Here is a 9,962-nt window from a genome sequence, read left to right as displayed (position 1 = left end):
GAATAACACTTTAGTGATTCCACCGCATCGCACGCACGACAAAATTGAAAATTAACATTGAATAATGGCATTGTTTAAAATTAACACTTCTAGCCTAAGTAATATCTGTGTTATGGGGACAGGGCCTTGCTAATGTCAAGTGGTCCGAAGCCCAAGAGTTATGTGCATAACGCCTGCTCTGTGATTTATCTCGTATGAGATCCTGACCAAATACATATAGCTTTATACATACATATGTACGTATAATTATAGATATACAGGCTGATTCATGAGACGTGAGCAGGACTAATCCTGCACACTCAGTAACTGATAATTGATCGATCACCGTCGTATATGAAACAACCACACTTTTTCCTATTTTTTTACTTTTTGGTGAGGGCAAATTTGATTCTCTACAATCGTGGTCACCCTACAAGACCTAATTAATAAACATAAAACCTCTTTAACCGAATGACAACATTTTGATTACGAAGAAAATAAACTGACAAACTTGAGTGAGATGCGAGTTTTCAAAAGTAACCAGACCATGATGACAGTGATGCCATTCAATTTGACACAGAATATCGGTACCTAGTTTAGTATTCTCATTTTAGGGTAACCATGCATGTCGTAAATAAATTAACTAATAATAACTTTTTCTAAGAATAACTTTTTTTTCAACACGACTAGAAAATTAACGTTAACTTCACTAAGCGAAGCAGTTGCTTATAATTTACGAAATGCGCAGTGTTAGTCCTGTACGGTTACCATCAGTTTGTCACTGACATAAACGCCGTCGAGAACGTAATTTACTTTCTATACATCTCGCTCGCACTCGCATATTAGTGCAAACGGGATGTAGGTATAGAAAGTAAATTACGTTCTCGACGGCGTTTATGTCAGTGACAAACTGATGGTAACCGTACTGCTCACGTCTCCTGAATCACCCCGTATATTAACAAAGTGGTTTTGACCGTCGAGGGGAGATCACCTACTCAAGAAGTATTTATTCAACAGCGGGTCAGCGCACAGCGTAGATTTGGGTTTGAAAAATTTTATAAAAAAAAACCTAACTCAGATATATTTAAAACCAAATACCATTAAGCAAAAGAAGGGGATATTTAGAAATTTCACATAGCGGGTATGCAGATTTTTTATATAACGGGTACCTACCCATTATATTAAAAAATCCCCGAAATATTATTTCTTAAAACAGATTAATGAATCGTACCTAACGTTTCATTAATCTGTTTTAAGAAATAATATTTAATCTCACATCTTACATAGGTTAGATTTATTAAATATGATCAGACCGTCCTATCTTTGATATATGCCGGTAAAAAGATAAGTAGGGTTTTCATATTTGAATCAGTAAATACTTTAATAGGTATCCAGGAATCCTTTGAAATAGGTACTTGGGTACTTCTAGCAAAGTAATGCTAATTTGTCGATGAGAATGTTTACAAGTATGTTACTTTTCACCTCAGCAGCTCGAACAAGGGTACTTTGCTTCTTAAAAACAGTGAGCAAAATGCGATTTTGCTCACTAAGTTATTTTGCCTCACTCAGTGAGCAAAATCGCATTTTGCTCACTGAGTGAGACAAAATGTCATTCAAGTGACCTTTATAGTCAAATGTCATTTCAACATGCGGGGTCTAATACAAGTTCGATACCTATACTTGGGTTCTATTATCTCTGTCCCTCTAGGTATGTTCTCACTGCTTAGGGTGAAAAATTTTGTGTACTACACGAGATCAAAGTTATTTACATCTCGTGCGCTTTTGAATCCCTTACTACGCTCAAGATTCTAAATTAGATTCACTCGCTACGCTCGTGAATCTATTATAGAATCTTTCGCTTGCACGGGACTCAAAATAAGCACTCGAAGAAATATCAAACTTTGATCTCTTGTTGTACAAATAACTATTTTAGGGTTCCGTACCCAAAGGGTAAAACGGGACCCTATTACTAATACTCCGTCTGTCCGTCTGTCCAGTCTGTCGGGTCTGTCCGTCTGTCCGTCTGTCCGTCTGTCCGTCTGTCCGTCTGTCCGTCTGTCCGTCTGTCCGTCTGTCCGTCTGTCCGTCTGTCCGTCTGTCCGTCTGTCCGTCTGTCCGTCTGTCCGTCTGTCCGTCTGTCCTTCTGTCCGTCTGTCCGTCTGTCCGTCTGTCCGTCTGTCCGTCTGTCCGTCTGTCCGTCTGTCCGTCTGTCCGTCTGTCCGTCTGTCCGTCTGTCCGTCTGTCCGTCTGTCCGTCTGTCCGTCTGTCCGTCTGTCCGTCTGCCCATCTGCCCGTCTGCCCGTCTGCCCGTCTGTCCGTCTGTCCGTCTGTCCGTCTGTCCGTCTGTCCGTCTGTCCGTCTGTCCGTCTGTCCGTCTGTCCGTCTGTCCGTCTGTCCGTCTGTCCGTCTGTCCGTCTGTCCGTCTGTCCGTCTGTCCGTCTGTCCGTCTGTCCGTCTGTCCGTCTGTCCGTCTGTCCGTCTGTCCGTCTGTCCGTCTGTCCGTCTGCCCGTCTGCCCGTCTGTCCGTCTGCCCGTCTGTCCGTCTGTCCGTCTGTCCGTCTGTCCGTCTGCCCGTCTGCCCGTCTGCCCGTCCGTCCGTCCGTCCGTCCGTCTGCCCGTCCGTCCGTCCGTCCGCTGTCTGTCACCAGGCTGTATCTCATGAACCGTGATAGCTAGGCAGTTGAAATTTTCACAGATGATGTATTTCTGTTGCCGCTATAACAACAAATACTAAAAACAAAATTTGCGGTTTCTTTGTACGGAAGACTTCGTGCGCGAGTCCGACTCGCACTTGGTCAGTTTTTTTTAAAGGAGGAGGCTTTAGTCCTAATACATAAATATGAAATGATGAAGTGAATGGTTTAAAAGTGTTTATACCTACATATAAATCTCACTTTTAGTTAAGTAATTGAGATGTCATTCATAGAAAATCATTACTGTTTTTTTTCCTGGCGACTGGGTAAACATACTTGTTTTCCGTCATTACACAGTATTAAGGTTTAAAGTATCTAGACAAACAGGTAGGTCAGGTAGGTCACCAATGCGTTGGTCAGACCAAGTCAAAAGTGCATTCAATGAACCACTCCATGAATGTACAAGAAGGGCTACAGTACGGGAGGAATGGCGACGGATTGTGAAGCTTGCCACCAGCCATGATATGACGACCACGACCACTCTGACAAGAGTGTGACGACAAAGAAGAAGACAAACAGGTATATTATGTCCGATTTATAATATCAAAATCTTGTAATACTTTTAAGTATTGATAATACGAAATTGCTTATAAAATAAAAACTAGTGGCTCTGTGAGCTGTAGACCTCGCGATATGCTTAAAAATGTAAAAGTTAAAAATCGTCGTCAGCGAACGATGCTATTAAGCTTAGAATAAATTTTAAAAGTGGAAAAATTACTGTCTTGGGTGAGACTTGAACTCACGACCCGTGGATCGATACTCCAGTGCGCTGCCATCTGAGCCACCAAGACCTCATCCATAGCCAGCAAATAATACTAACTTCAAATGTGAATATTTACTTCGTTGAATCATTATCACAGCGAACTCACAATGGTTAAGTGTTACCATTAACTGGCGCTTAAGTATTTTATACCAATTTCCGCCGAACTTTAGAACTTTTTTCAAAAAAAATAAAACGACTGAAAAATACAACAAACTTGCTCATGAAATTTCACAAAAATCGGTTGAGAAATGCGACTTGCAGAGGAGAACATCCGGACATAAGCTGAAACGGAGAACTTCGCTAACCGCTAACACCGAGCGTTAGCAGTTATAAAACATATTAAATATACTTTGAACACGCTCCGGTGATGTTTTGTTTATGACGTCTTATCTGTCTCCGTTACGTGTCTCAGCATGCATGTGCTCGCCTTACAATCTTCTCATTCCCGACTCATACCAAGCGGTCGCCTCGGCAGGCGTGGCTCACTCCGCGATTTCGTCGCGTCGCTACAAGTACATGCGGCCCACACCAATTTTGGTGTCTAGCAGTTGTAGTTGCCGCATCACGGAACGAACGCCTGCTCGCGCTTGTGCCACCTTGCGGTCATATCTGTCGTAATAGACGCGTTTTGTTAGAGATTGAACCTTCTGTACCTAATACTATTATTTATTCTGTGGCCTCGGCAAATCAAAAACCACTTATTCATAACTTGAAAAGCTTCTATTCAATTTTGTCCCTTTCTTACAAAAACAATGTCAAAATGACGGATTAGGATAAACGATAGGGCTTGTTACACTTGACAGTCATTATGGGTTAGTAGACCAAGACAAGTCTGCAACGATTTTGATAGCACACGCAGTGCAAGTGTTATATTAAACGTCAAACCTCTATGAAATTATGGCGTATAAATAACACTTACTAACTCTATGAATAACGCCATATAGGTGTGACCATGGAATTATTAACACATTCGCAATCGACGTATTATTTATGACAATGAGAAAACTGAAGTTTATGTTACTTAGAGTTTGAACGAAATGAAGATACCCTCAAATGAATCTAGGTCAAAGATAGCTCAGAAAGTTGTAAGTCGGCAGGTGGACGAGCCCACTGGGGCAGAAAAGTTTTTGATTAACCAAAATGTTACGAAAATATGACCTAAAAATCTCAACAAGATCGATCGCTGATATAACTATTATTTATCGTGGTCCTGCCTGAGCCTTTAGACAATAAGAAACTTGTACGTAAGACAGCTATTTTTTTCTTTAGTTAGTAAACAAGTAGCCGTATTTTGCTCTAAGGTCAATGTGGTGAAGACCGGCATATAACATTTTTGGTTAGGAATACCGTCATGGGGAAAGAACTTTCATATTTGAATACGTACCTATTTCGCTTCGACACAGTCAGAAAAGAAGAGCTTCTCTCCTTCTGTTCTACCGACCTTCTGTAAGTGGTGTATTTATATACTTATATACACACCTTATAAAACAAAGTCCCCCGCCGCGTCTGTCTGTTTGTGTGTTTGTTCGCGATAAACTCAAAAACGACTGAACGGATTTTCATGCGGTTTTCACCTATCGATAGAGTGGTTCTTGAGGAAGGTTTAGGTGTATAATTTTTAAGGTTTTGTGTAGCCCGAGCCGGGGCGGGTCGTTAGTTATGTACAAATGAGTTAGCAGCGAAGAAAGTGCTTGTATACGGTCTTACCAAGGTATCCACATTAACCTAGTACTTACTTCTGAACCGAACACTCGCCGTAGCTAACAGAATACAACCTGCTAGCTCGCGGCTTACATGCTTAATACGATAAACAACATGTAACTAATCTCGCGGGAGCTTCAGAGTAATGCTATTCGTGGTTGAATAAAATTTCACCACGTATACTTTGTACGGGCATGTACGGGGTAAACTGCCTTGATAATGAGCGTCTGCACACACGTACAGTAAATCCGAGGGTTGTGCGTGACAGACGTGTTACAATATTTTACAAAAAATCGCCCCAATTTAGTTGCCCGCTGAACTGAATTGCGTGATTATTTCCGTTGAGAATTTATTTTATAAAGACATAATGGAAAAGGCTATGTTGGGTGTTCTAAAAGATAAAATGAGAAATGTGAAGCTTGTTGAGTTAATTATTATTATTTTATTTTTTTTTTTCATCTTTTAAAACATTTATTTACATACAATATATATACAGTGGTACTACTAAACGAAATTAATAACTAGCTTAAATCTAAAATAGGCCCTTGAGGCATTGTACCAAGGATGCTGGCGGCATTTCCTCGCTGTATCGCAATGCTGATACGTTGTGCGAGGTAGCCGCCAGCTCTTCGGTCACCAGTTACGTCAACCAGACGCTTCGCGATTTCTGCGAACAACTTATGCGCGCTGGGACCCCATGGACCTAGAGTTTCAACACCAAATGGTACAAAATGGTACTCTCTACCGAGGCTCTTATATTTGTTACGTTTTAGAATTTCGGCGCTTTCCGCCGCTCCGCCCGCTTTTACAGTAGTCCGTTGGAGGTGGGACGGTGCCAGTGTGTCTACGCAGGTAGCATCCCACACCAACATCCGTCCCAAGCTCCAAGGAACTAAGGACACTCCATCGGGCCTCTTGCCATCATCTCTGATAATGCCAGTCGGCTCAAGAAGAGCAGGCACATTGATGGTGGCAAGAGACCGACGACGTTAATTATTTTCATTTGAACGACAAACTTAGTTCATTGCATTGCCCTTGCCATAGTAAAATAAAAATGTTTAACTAGACTTTAAGCTCGCATAAAGTTCAGTCTAAACACGCGACACTAAATTACAAAATTAAAAGTTTCGGAGGTACAAATGAAACTTTTGTAGCAAATAAAATTATTTAAGTTGGTAGTTTGTTCTTGCTAACTACAGCTTAGCAACTTCTGCTGCTAAATAGGTACATAATGACTCATTAATGAAGAAATATCTGTGTAATAATGTCAAATGTACATAACATCAGATAAAATCACCCGACCCTTGGCCCGTGGGGTCCGAATGCGTCTACACTATGTAAGGAATTATCTAAAAGAATAGAAGACGCCACCGGTGATCGTAGAGCTGACAGCTTCCTCGCACAAAGAATAAGTATTGCGATACAGCGAGGAAATGCTGCAGCATCAACGGCACCATTCCGCAGGGGAATAGTTTTTAGTTATTTATTTTGAGATTAGGTAGTTTTATTTGTTTTTGGATTTAGTTTTAAGTTTTACAGGTAAGTTATTTAATTCTGTTTTAATTATAGGTAAGTTAAGTTTGTAGATAAAATTAAGTTGAGTTTAAAGTTACGCTTAAATTATCCATATTTCTACTCTGTAGATTTATTATATATTTATGGTCTTTAATTTTAAATCGCCTTTGATACCGAAAAGGCAAGACTTTTCAGCGTGCACATAGATTTTCAGAAGTCAAGACGCTTTTGCTTCCGGCTTGATAATGGCTTCAACTTGAATCCTAAACGATTCGACCTCAAAAGATTTTCGCAGATAACGAGGAAAAGTTTAGGTGGAACTTCTTAAGATACCCATACTTAATCCTGAATAGTCATGAATACAAGACAGTTAACGACATAGGAACTTATGAGAATAAATAGTATAACGGATATCGATAATTTTTTTAGGTAAAATAATTCTTTTGAGTTCGTATCACCGATATTAAATTCGATATGCTGAAATAGAATAAATTCTTCAATTCTGCACATGCAGTGCGGTAAAGAAATCCGCTCAAGCACTTGCCTAAGGTTCAATGAAAAAGAATGTTAAGACTAAATTTTAATGCAATGTAAGTAAGGTAAACGTACTAGTGCTCGACATGCTAATGCCCAATAGATGACACCTTGCTGTCACCTTTATTGACAATGACTACAGTTTTAAGATGACATCATGTACTGGGACCGCGTCGAGCACCAGTACGTTTACCTTATAATTTTTTTAAATACCTACAGATTAATTATTTTTTTGCCTTCATTCACATTATGTATTTGCGAGCTCATTTGCCTTTGAAGAAACCCTACCTAAACATTTTACCCATTAGCGCCCATTGTACCCACTTGGTTACACCTGGGTTACGGCGTTTGATTCGATTTTCTACGGTAACCCTACCTAACTGCATTTGAAAAATGGTGGGTCCTAAAACTAGGCGTGGGCGCTAATGGGTTAACTGACAGAATTTGAAAAGGCAGGTGCATATTTAGTTGCTTATTTGGCACTTTAATATCAGAATCAAAACATTAGGTAGACAAAACCCGCACCATAACTTAAAGGTAATTTCGTGAACAAATTATTAAGTACAAAGTCTTATGACATGTAACTGTTGTTGACAAGTTGAAGACAGTTCAAAGGCACATGATTTAAAAGTTAGCTTGTCTTGGTCCAATTGTGTTTGAAGTATAAGGAGCTTTTGGTATACTTAATACTTTTTACCTATATTTTTATAATGAAACATAATATAGAACTCATTTTTAGGGTTCCGTACCTCAAAAGGAAAAAACGGAACCCTTATAGGATCACTCGTGCGTCTGTCTCTCTGTCCGTCTGTCACAGTCTATTTTCTCGGAAACTGCTGGACCAATTAAGTTGAAATTTGGTACACATATGTAAATTAGTGACCCAAAGATGGACATGTTTTTTTCATAATTTTAAAATACATAGGTTCGAAGTTATTTAAGAAAATAGCCAAAAAATGACCATTCCCGCCCCTTTATCTCTACCTATAGATGACAGTAAAACCTATTAGAAATGTGCAGTCAAGTGCGAGTCAGAATTATGTACGGAACCCTAGAAATGCGAGTCTGACTCGCACTTGGCCGGTTTTACTTTTTTTCTATTTACTCTAGGAACGGCTTTTTTGGTCGGCGTGGAAAACCAACATGCCTGTTGGCGATGGTAATGCCGCCTGATGGTATGTGGTTACTGAAGCGCATGGACTCTTGCATCTTTAAGGGTGTCACATGCCGACAGTAGCGAAGTTAGGAAAATACCAAATCCTCTATAGACTCTAGAGGAATCTCAAACAGTAGTTGCGGTAGCTCGTTCAAGTAGGTATCATCCCCAAGTAACAATTTGTGGTACTATAGTAGTCGATAGAACGTTTCCTAAATACCACCTAAGGTCATATAAAAGACCTAGGAAGGTTGTATAAAGCCGAAATGGCGCATCTTATGTGCCATTCAGTGATATAGTAGACCTGTAGCAGTGTCAGTCGTGACGTTTTAGGTCTATAAAAGTGATGTAATGCATGACTCTTGTGCTAATTTGTTGTCAGTAACGCCATTATAGTGTTAATTTATACTATAGTAGCATTTGAGATTCCATTATAGTGCTTGTTTTATACTATAGTAGTATTTGAAACTCTATGATAGTGCTTTTTTATACTATAGTAGAATTTATAATTCTTTTACTACGCAATTTGCTATCATGTATTCCATCAACTGTTGTGAGTGGGTTTGTTGTGTGTTTACTTCACAAAAACGGTACTAAGTAAAATGGTGATAAATAAAGACTAAATATTAATATGCGTCAGTTAGATGTCGAATAATTCGGTCCTTAGAGCAAAAAGTATATGGGACGGAAGTTTTACCGTTAGAATAGTATTAGATTAATGAGGAATTTTAAATGCCCCCTCGATTTATTTATGTTTTTAATAAAATAATTTAATAAAATATTATGATAATCACCATAGTTACTACTATACAGCCAAGAAGTAAATCCGACGCTTTTATAGGCTAACTATAGAACTTACGACGAAATATTCACCGCCATCAGGATTAAAATTAGGGTTCCAAAAGAATTTTGCTGTGACCCAGTTGCACATACAAACTCTTTAGAAAAACATAGGATTTTTTTAAAATTTGGATGTAGTCATTACTGTTGTTTTCTTTTTTAGTGTGATTGGTAAAAAAATGTGCTAATAATGGATGCCGATAAATATCTAAACCATCCCGATTTTATGCTTGTATTAAATCATTGATGATAAATCTGAACTACAATCACTAACTAATATCACTGGGGTCTTTTTTATCAATTCATTAATATAAAAAAAATTGTACGGAACCACATTATGTGGCTTAGGCCTGAACTTATATAAGCAAGGTATAAGTAGCCGTTACAGATCAAATTTATCATTTACAAGTAGTCGTTTTCTACCTCTATGTATCTAACTCGGCTTATAAAAGACATAAAAACTCAGCTATAACGCTGTTGTCTTTTAAAAGAAAAAAACAAAACCACTATACAACAGTTTTGTAATATAAAAGAGTCATTGTGACGTTTACAGCTATGAGATATAATAGGGATTTAAAAACTACTAAAGCGCTTATTAACTCTATAAATATATGTCCCAAAAACGCTACTATAGAGCAAAACAGTTATATAATAGTGTTCATATGACTACTAAAGTATTATGTACTGTAGCAGTGATCTCTAAAGCCACTATATCCTGAAATCGTTGTATAGTTGGGTTTTTGTCACTGTAAAAACACAAAACTATAGCGGCTTGCAGGGA

The sequence above is a fragment of the Cydia splendana genome, chromosome 6 (genome assembly GCF_910591565.1).
Source record: "Cydia splendana chromosome 6, ilCydSple1.2, whole genome shotgun sequence".
Taxonomy (NCBI): Eukaryota; Metazoa; Arthropoda; class Insecta; order Lepidoptera; family Tortricidae; genus Cydia; species Cydia splendana.
The sequence above is the reverse complement of the archived record's forward strand: the minus strand, read 5'-3'. Positions refer to the sequence as shown.